This window comes from Dendropsophus ebraccatus, chromosome 6 (assembly GCF_027789765.1).
Source record: "Dendropsophus ebraccatus isolate aDenEbr1 chromosome 6, aDenEbr1.pat, whole genome shotgun sequence".
In the NCBI taxonomy this organism is placed as follows: domain Eukaryota; kingdom Metazoa; phylum Chordata; class Amphibia; order Anura; family Hylidae; genus Dendropsophus; species Dendropsophus ebraccatus.
In genome coordinates this window covers 133,253,647-133,262,938 of record NC_091459.1, presented here as the reverse complement: position 1 = coordinate 133,262,938, position 9,292 = coordinate 133,253,647, and the positions used below count along the sequence as shown (strand labels likewise).

Sequence of the window (9,292 nt, the reverse complement as noted above, 5' to 3'; positions counted from 1 at the left end):
CTTCTTCTTTGCATGCATTGACTCTTTTCTTTTGTGGTGAACTTTGAGGGGGGGAGGTGTATGAAAGTGAAGCAGTGTAGCAGAGCTGGATTTGTCACTTGCTGAATGAAGAGAACTTAATGGAAAGTCAGGGCAAACACACAGAGACACACAAACACAAACACACACAGACACACACACACAGACACACACACACACACACACAGACACACACACACAAAAGTTGCATCTAATGACTATCTGGCAAACCCAGCTTTATTATAGTAACAAACTCAGCTCTGCTATACTGTCGTAGTGATGTAGACGGTAGTATATTCATCAATTCTGTATCGTTTGATGGCATTTCCTAGGGAAGAGGGATCAGGTGGTGATGTCTAAGGTTACTCTTTGTTTTGGTCAGTGGTGTCTTGGGAAAACGTGTCATCCTAAACTTATAATGAAGACTGATGGGTTCATTCACGTGATCCATCAGACTGGAGAGGCTGTGTCTTTCATCTGAGTTTAGGATTTGTATTGGATATATATATATATATATATATATATATATATATATATATATATATATATATGTTAGGAACTTTATGGCACCTAGTCTTAGGAAGCTATTTCTATGACTTGCTAATGAATACTCCATCTGCTTATTATTAGGACTTTCTGTAATGTATATGTGACATACAGATGTAGCTGAGCTGAGTTAGTTCATTGGCACTTCTCAGGTCTTTGATATTTCCATAGGATGACTACTAACTGCTCCTAACTTAGTGAGCACAGTCCGCAAATGAAACAGCTCTGCTGCATCTGTAACTGCTAAGGGTTAATATTTCATTGCTACTATAGCTCCTCCACATCTGTATCACATACATGTTATGGGGTTAGGGTTACATTTCCCAGGGTGTCAATGATGACACTGTGTGTGTCCAACCCCCCCCCCCAAACCCCACCAAAAAAAGTAATTACCGGGCTTAGATTCCCTGACATCTGACTGCTGCTAATTCACTGATTAATCTCATTAATGTGATTAGGGGAGGATTTGGCTCTCATTGTTCTGGAGACTCTGCTGCCATCCAGTCCTGAGAGCTGCCACCTCTGACTGGGCTGCTCTTCTCCCCCTCTCCTTACACTTTGTCAGTCTGTGCTGCAGCTCTCAGGACTTTCCTATTTCAGCACCAGGAGCTGTCCATTGCTGAGGGATAGCAGAGAGCAGGGAGCAGTGCTAAGGGATAGCACCAGGAGCTGTCCAGTGCTGAGGGATAGCAGAGAGCAGGGAGCAGTGCTGAGGGATAGCACCAGGAGCTGTCCAGTGCTGAGGGATAGCACCAGGAGCTGTCCAGTGCTGAGGGATAGCACCAGGAGCTGTCCAGTGCTGAGGGATAGCAGAGAGCAGGGAGAAGTGCTGAGGGATAGCAGAGAGCAGGGAGAAGTGCTGAGGGATAGCACCAGGAGCTGTCCAGTGCTGAGGGATAGCACCAGGAGCTGTCCAGTGCTGAGGGATAGCACCAGGAGCTGTCCAGTGCTGAGGGATAGCACAGGGCAGGGAGAAGTGTGGGAACAGCAGGGACTGCAGGCACTATGGGGAAGTATTCACACAGGGCATCCTGATCAATGTGCTCCAGGCTTTCCCATCATTGCTGTAAGCTCAGAAGCCTGGCCATTGATATATTGACAGTAGTAATAGGTGTAAACTTTACTGCAACCTTTACTGTGTATTCCATGGAGATATTGATATTCTGATTAATTATTTAAGACTGTGTCCAGATTCCCAGCAAGTAGAAAAGTATCTCTCTATATCTATTATCTCTCTATGTTTCTTGTATCTATCTATCTATCTATCTATCTATCTATCTATCTCCTATGTGTTATGCCAAATCCATGTTTCCCTAACACCTTAAGAATCCCACCATAATGTTAGAGGATTCCATAAAAGTTAATCCAATGTGTATGGGCAGCTTTAGATCCTCTCATTGCCTTAGTTTCAAGTCACATCAACAATATACATGTTATCTATCAATCTATCTATCTATCTATCTATCTATCTATCTATCTATCTCATATATATCTATCTTATATCTGTCTATCTATCTATCTATCTCATATCTATCTATCTTTCTATCTATCTTTCTAGTATCTATCTATCTATCTATCTATCTATCTATCTATCACCTCATACAGCTTGTATTCTTATACAAGTTTTGCCCCTTGCAGAGTAACAAATTAGTTTTGACTTTGTTTATTCTTTGGTCCGGTTTTCTCCCTATATGTAGATAATATACAAGTTCCAGCTATCGCTCTCCTTAGCCTTTAAGTATGGAATTATATATATATATATATATATATATATATATATATATATATATAGTGAAAACTCTTAGAAAAGACAACCCAACACTACAATGAAAATTGGTCTTCAAGGGGAATGGTTTACTCCAATAAAAATGTCCCTTTGCATAAATTATGGTGGACTGAAAAGATCTGTCATGAGAGGTGATATATATAATATATATATATATATATATATATATATATATATATATATATATATATAGTAAGCCCTCCTCATCACTTCTCCCTTGCACCTCTTACTCCTCCTTCCAAGTCTTATTAATCCCTTCCCCCTTTTCCCAACTTCCCACCATATCTCCTGCTTACTTGATATTTTCAGAAACAAGTCACACGCGTTTTAGTCACATTGCATGCACTGAGTCATATGAGTCGATTGAATTACATGCCAGTCTTTATTAAGATAAGGCTGGGATTTATTTAGCACTCTGCAGACCAGAAGCCTATGACTCCTGTTGTTGTGTCTCCACTGGTCCCACCATCTCTTACCTTCTCTGGTTGGTTAGTGTCTGCTGGGCCCTATAGTGCAACTGATCACTATAACTCCGCAAACCATATAGGCATATGAGTATCGCAATCTAGAGGTTCCTATAGTGTAATATTATACTATGGCTAGACAATACAAAACTGCCTTTGTTACTGTACCATCCCCAATGTCTGTCTGTATTACTATCACTGTATCGCGGTTGGCACGATTCTTTTATTCAGGTTCTGAGAAACCTCATTGCATCTTGATACAGAGTATATTTTTGTATATTTTCTCATCATATTGCTCAAGGTTTGAATTATATCAACTTTAGCCACTGCAGGTATTGCTTGCAGACTGAACACAACTGCAGTCCCCTCTATAGACTTTTTTTTTTTTAGGATCATGTCTGATGCCCAGCCTAAGAGGGAGAAGTGGTAAATGATCCTCGTCTTATCCCTTGAGCCGAGATCCCGAGTTGTTTACAATTTAGCAATTCAATGTAATTCAAGCGATTGGCTAAGAAACCACAATGTGACTTAATCGCAGTCACGTTTTCTGCTTCTAGATGGATTACATAAGTGATATTAGGCATCCCCTATGCTCTCACGCTAAGAAGTTCAGACACAATCCCAGCTGTGCCTCCCTACAGTCACATAATATTCATAGCAAAGGAGTCATCATGCTTCCCTACTCTTGCTTTTGTATACACCTATGCCTTTTTGGATATATTCATCTTTCCTAAAAGTGCCCAAATATTATGATATTAATATCAGTGAAATCCTAGCAGCACATTGCTCAGCTGCTAGAGTTCCCATCTATTACAATATATACAGCACTGCACACGCTACCCAGTCTGCTCTAGAGATTTAGGGGCCTGTGGGTACAATGTTAAAGCATACAGTACATCCCTATACTTGTCTGAGCAGCCCAATAAGCAAGAGAGTTGGAGATCATTTGTTTAATCCAAAGGCAGACCTGGCAAAATATTCGGCTCGGCGTTGAAGTGTACCAAGACATTAGGATTTGGGGAATGGACATGTTTTGCTCTTCTCCAAGGATGTCAGACTGAGACAGGGTAAGTCAGCAATATGCTACTGATGCTATTCCGCAGCAGTAATGTGGTCTCTGAGGGAGTTGGTGTTTCATGCATACTACACAGCTAAGCTTTCTAGCCCATTGCCTCGCAGACTGTCTGCCGCTTTCATGATAGAGGATACACAGTTGCTGCCTGAGCCTCAGCCGTGCGCACACACATGCTCATTCATTCTCGCCGTTTAATGGTGTCAAGCTATTAATATCTATTTTTGACTTCAGGTCCGTTGCGTTCTCGTCTGAAAACATCATTACTATTGTCCATGTGGCACAATCATTAGCATACAGATGAGAAGTGATCTGGTCTCGGAAGGAAGGAAGAGAGGGAAGAGGTGCGGTGGAAAGTTGATTGGATGAATGAAGAGGAATGGTGGGCGTTCAAATGCATTAGAAGAGTTTAGTTGTCATGGAAGAGGTTTGTCAATTTTCTTGGTGCATTTCCTAAGTGGGGGACTCGGGGGTTGCCTGCTTCTAGAATGATTGCCTATGATTCTGGCCTATACCAAAAAGTCACACCTTTCGGACTTTGTTGACTAAGACTTCGCCGGTTGAGACCCATTTCACGTACAGGTAAATATGCTTTTTGTCTATGTCTTCTAAGTTACTTGTAGGAGTATTGGGATTTGGGAGGAAGAAAGAAGAAGGGGGGGGGGGAGGTTGTTTGTCCATCAGCGAAAAGTAAACTTTATCTCATTGCTCATAACTTGATAGACGGCACGGTTATTCAACAAGAAACGAGTCGACCTGGAATGGAGCTAAAATTAGCTGCCGGTGGCTGTTTTTGTCTAGACGAACCAATTTGCAAAGCATTTTTGTCATTGTAAATAGCTGCAAATTGACAGTCATTTAATCATCGCCGGCTAATGAAGGTGGATTTTACACAGGCAATTGTATCTCTGTCCACAGAGCTGGCTTTCATGGAGCTATGTCTGGCTGGAGAAGAAGTACTAGAGTATTGCTGAGTTTGTCAATGTAGCAGAGTCAAGTGTGTCCTTTGGTTGTTTGTTGTCCCCAAAACTAAAAATAAGCCGTAAATTGACAAATTCAGCTCTGTTCTACCTGTATGTATGGTACATAGGAGGAGGGTATAGGCTGCTTATACTGTAGTCTACACAGACAGGCATTGACCTAATTTGAAAGTGCTGCGTGTTTACCAGAAGTAGCTGAATCCCAACTTGTGCCGTGCACTGACGATGATGATGATGGCGATGATGATGATGGCTATGATGATGATGGAGACATAAATGAGAGTATTCATTGATATCCTAACTTCAATTTGTTTCCATATGCCCTGCCTGATGACATTACTCCTATTTGTGACAAATAGTACAATTGCATTAAGTCTGCATTTCCAGGCGAACCTGGCTCCTGGATCTACACCTTATCTCCAGAGTGTGTTTGCGTGTCTCGCTTTACGATGGATGATGAGTGACGCCAGCTTTGATGGCTTTGGACTCTTTACATATGCATGATAGGCATCTGCTACCTGTCTAAAAGTTGCATAGTTGATAAGGTTGCAAAACAGACCAGGTCCCCGGAGTCCGGCCATAGTAATAGCAGTGAACCTGGCACACACAAATAACAAAGGATAGGAACAAAGACGTTGTTGTCACTTTATTCCACCCTCATTCTAGCAAATTCCATAACAGCCAAAGGATCTTATAGCTGGAGAGGAAAGGGTTAAGCCTGTAGTGCATGCATTATAGTGTCCCTATGTGTTTGCATGTAAGCCGGGTCTCATGCTGTAACGTGTGATCCAGCCCAGGGCTGGTGTGTACAATGATGCTGTCATGAAGTAGGTGGATGTTTGCACGGCGTCTGAAGTCCATGTGTTTATCTGCCTGGTTATTTATCATTAAACTTTGTGGAGCCCGATAGCTGCTGCTGGCGCTTTCTGGCATTGCAGTATCCATGGATTAACATTCCACACAGACTTCTGGATGCTGCATTGAGTCTGGTTCCTGCTGTCTGTGCATTGGAATAGGGCTCTTATTTGGAGATATTACCCTACAAATAACATCATACCAGGTATCGGAATTACTTTCCAAACAAAGACAATGAACGTGAGGCATCAATGATGGTGCATTGTGGATGGTAGACTCCGGCGTGGGGCTTCCTTCTCCATTAAACCCCCCTGTGTTATTATTTTATTGCTTTCTAACTTAGTTGACTACATAGTCCTAGCCTTGTAGACATTTTTTTTGCTAGGAAAAGTCGCCTTATGTTTACCGAGGTAGGTTTTTAGAATTCGTCAGGGTTGCTGGCAACCCATAGAGAGCTATTAAATCAAGAGTCTGCCATGGTTGACAGAGAACAGGGACTGAAATCGATGCTCTATCTGCGTTGAAATTCCCACCTGCTTTATGCATCTGGGCAATTGGCTACTGCTGTCGAAATCCAGTGTACTCTGTCTTCCGGCTGCAGTCATGTCTGCACCACATTGCAGAAAAATATGTTTATTTGCCAGCTACCAGCCACACACTACATAACAGAGAGTACAGGAAAGACTGTTAGGCTGAAAACGCTTAGAATATCAATATAACTGAGGTTTACTTGTTTTTGAAAATTTTGGAAAACCATTGACCCTTCGCTTTCCGAATAAACACAATCACTTCCTTGTGTGTCGATAGAAAGCCCCCTTCCCTGTCTGGAGGAGATCAACGTGTTTGTAGTTTGGTTTCATTTAGAAGGGAGAGAGAAAACAGCTGGCTCAGCGTCTGACTGTGTGATCCAAGGCTCTGGTTTGTGCTCTTAAGATTTATGTTGCTAATATCTTCACAATGGAAAGTGGACTTCTTCAGGCGCCACTTTGCGAGTGTTGCAATGTACTCGCCGGTGACTGGAATGCAGTTTGCTTTGTTCTCCAATTAATATTTATAATAGAGGAAAGTACTGGTGTGATGCCTTCAACATTAGTAAAAAGATGAGATCTTGGTGTTGTGAGGGGGGATGGGAATGGGGGCGATGAGTTATCCAGAAAGCCACCTGTGGTCTCCTGGTTGATCATTAGGCTCATTGTTACAGCCTTATTAGAAAGGTTTTCCCGTATACGTTCACAGTTGGCTTTATAGCTCAGGTCACATAGTTACAGTGTCGTTATTTTGAGTATTTAAAACGTGATCGGTTATGGGGTTACAGCCATTGCATAGGCTATGAGGCCCAGCAATTTTGGTGCAATAACTGGCGCCAAGTAATCCCATTCCCTATGTCTCCCTACCTAGTGGTTGCACTTTGGAGTATTGTTTGTGTGACTGTCCTTAAAGTTGCACATTTTATAGACAGAAATAGATTAACATCAGATGTGTAGTAATACTTAATAAGATTTTTTACATGCAAGGCAACCAATGGATGCAGATGGGGTAAGCCCCTACAGGCCTAGGGAAGAATAAGAAAATAATATGATTGTAAAAGTGTTTATTTTAAGTCACATAACTCTGTGGATAGAACCATTTTTGGTTCTAATAGTTGGACATTTTTATAACGATTGTTCAGAACAATGGGTGTCTCTACTTCTTGTTGTTGACCATAATGGTGAGGATCATGACTGTATGTCAACAGTACTGGACTGCTTTCATGCTAGAAAGTTTTTGTGGGCAAAGACTTCTCTCCTTTCAGCTCATTGTGTGTTCTGAGTTCTTATCATGTCTTATTATTATTATTTTTTACATGGAATTCAGGTACTCTTGGTGAACGCAGCTAAAGTGGTGCAGTCCATATGCCACATGGTTTGCAGTTTTGGTAGTTTTGAGTATTATTGTAGATTTTTATATGCTTGGTCAACCTTGGTCATTTTACGTTGGGTTTATTTAACACATGGACCTAGAATTGTTTGTACGTTTCAGAAAGTTATTGGCTAAATGCCAACAGTTATCCCTAACCAATCTCTGGTCTTGGCCAACCAAAGTTGCTCATTGAGGAGAGCACCAAAAAGCATGTGGACTTACAGACCATACAATGCACCACTGAGGGAAAAATGTATACACAGTAGCTCTCCTCCAGAGGGAAGAGAGCTCTTTCTCTGGTGCCAGCATCTTCTTTAAAAAACATTAGTACAATCATGTACTTTTGCATAACCAGATTTTTTTTTTTTCCCATATAATGCACACTTGACATCACTATTCCTGCAGTGTCACCTGTTTCATCCAAGCTCTGCTGCATTACAGTATCTCGGTCATGTTACATCTAATCTTCCCCCATCTTGATTTCAAGATTTCAAACTGCATCCTCCCCCTTTCAAATTTGCTGTGGCCCATCAATGCTCTTTCATATGGGCAGTATCATCTTTGTCGGCTATTAGGACCTAACCTCTATTTGTCTATATAGAGTAAGCTATAAGGTTGTAAGAATAGAGGCAGGGAGGCTGAACTGTCATCAAATGCATAATAACTGTATGACAGGAGCTGTAACTCTAATAGGAGTTTCTGTCTCTCCCTGTGGAAGAGCACAGAAACAGGTGTAATTTCTAGGGGGTCACCATGAGATCAAGGGACCCAAATAAGAAAACAATTCCAGCAATTTTCAGATAGAGATAAAGAACTATATATAATATTGGTAGCTGAAGTATATATATATATATATATATATATATATATATATATATATATATATATATGCTCTAACTAGCTGCATAAGGAATAATAAAGGGAAAACAAATTGAGGACTTCTTCACTAAGGAGAGGGGAGATGACCACTGATGGACATCTCCTAAAGAGCAAAAGGATAGAGTAGTTGAACTCCGATTGTCCCAGACATTTGCTGTTAAGGAAGAATTGGGAGTTGATCTATCCTAGTAAAATCATTAGTTTCTTTTAAAGTTAATCTACTAAACATGTGCATATACAGGCTTTAGTGTTACCAAACTCTTTGGTTTCCAATCCTTAAACCACCTCCACTATGATATACATTATGTTGTGGAGTACAGTGAGATATTATATGTGTTTAGTTAGAAAACCCTCCTGACTTTTAACACTTAGGTGTTTCCATTAGCAAAAAATTCACGTGTTACCCCATAAAATGACTCAGTGTTAACATATGGAGCATTAGTTAGAACATGTTACTGTACATGGAGCACTGACAGTCTTTAAACACTTAGGTGACTGTGAAGCTCCATTGGTGTTGGTTCCTTAGTTAAGTTACACATACACGACATATATAACTGTGAATCAGCAAATACCTTCCATGGCTCTTAGCTAATACTGCATAGATGAATAGCATTGATAGCTTAGATTATAAAGCTCATTCAACTAGTGAACCACTTTGACTCCAGGGCCTTGTGTTATAAACATATTGTTGTCAGCCCAACATATCACATGTAGCCAACAGAACCCAATACCCTAAAAGCCCAATCCCAACGCAATAAATCTTCTGTTGATTAATGCAGACCTCATGGTTTCC

The 9,292-nt window shown here is 40.9% G+C and overlaps 1 protein-coding gene across 1 annotated transcript in view; it reads left to right on the top strand.

The window, feature by feature from the left end:
* Positions 1–9,292, top strand: part of MYT1L (myelin transcription factor 1 like) — a 361,678-nt gene that overhangs the window by 118 nt on the left and 352,268 nt on the right. The window lies entirely within an intron of this gene.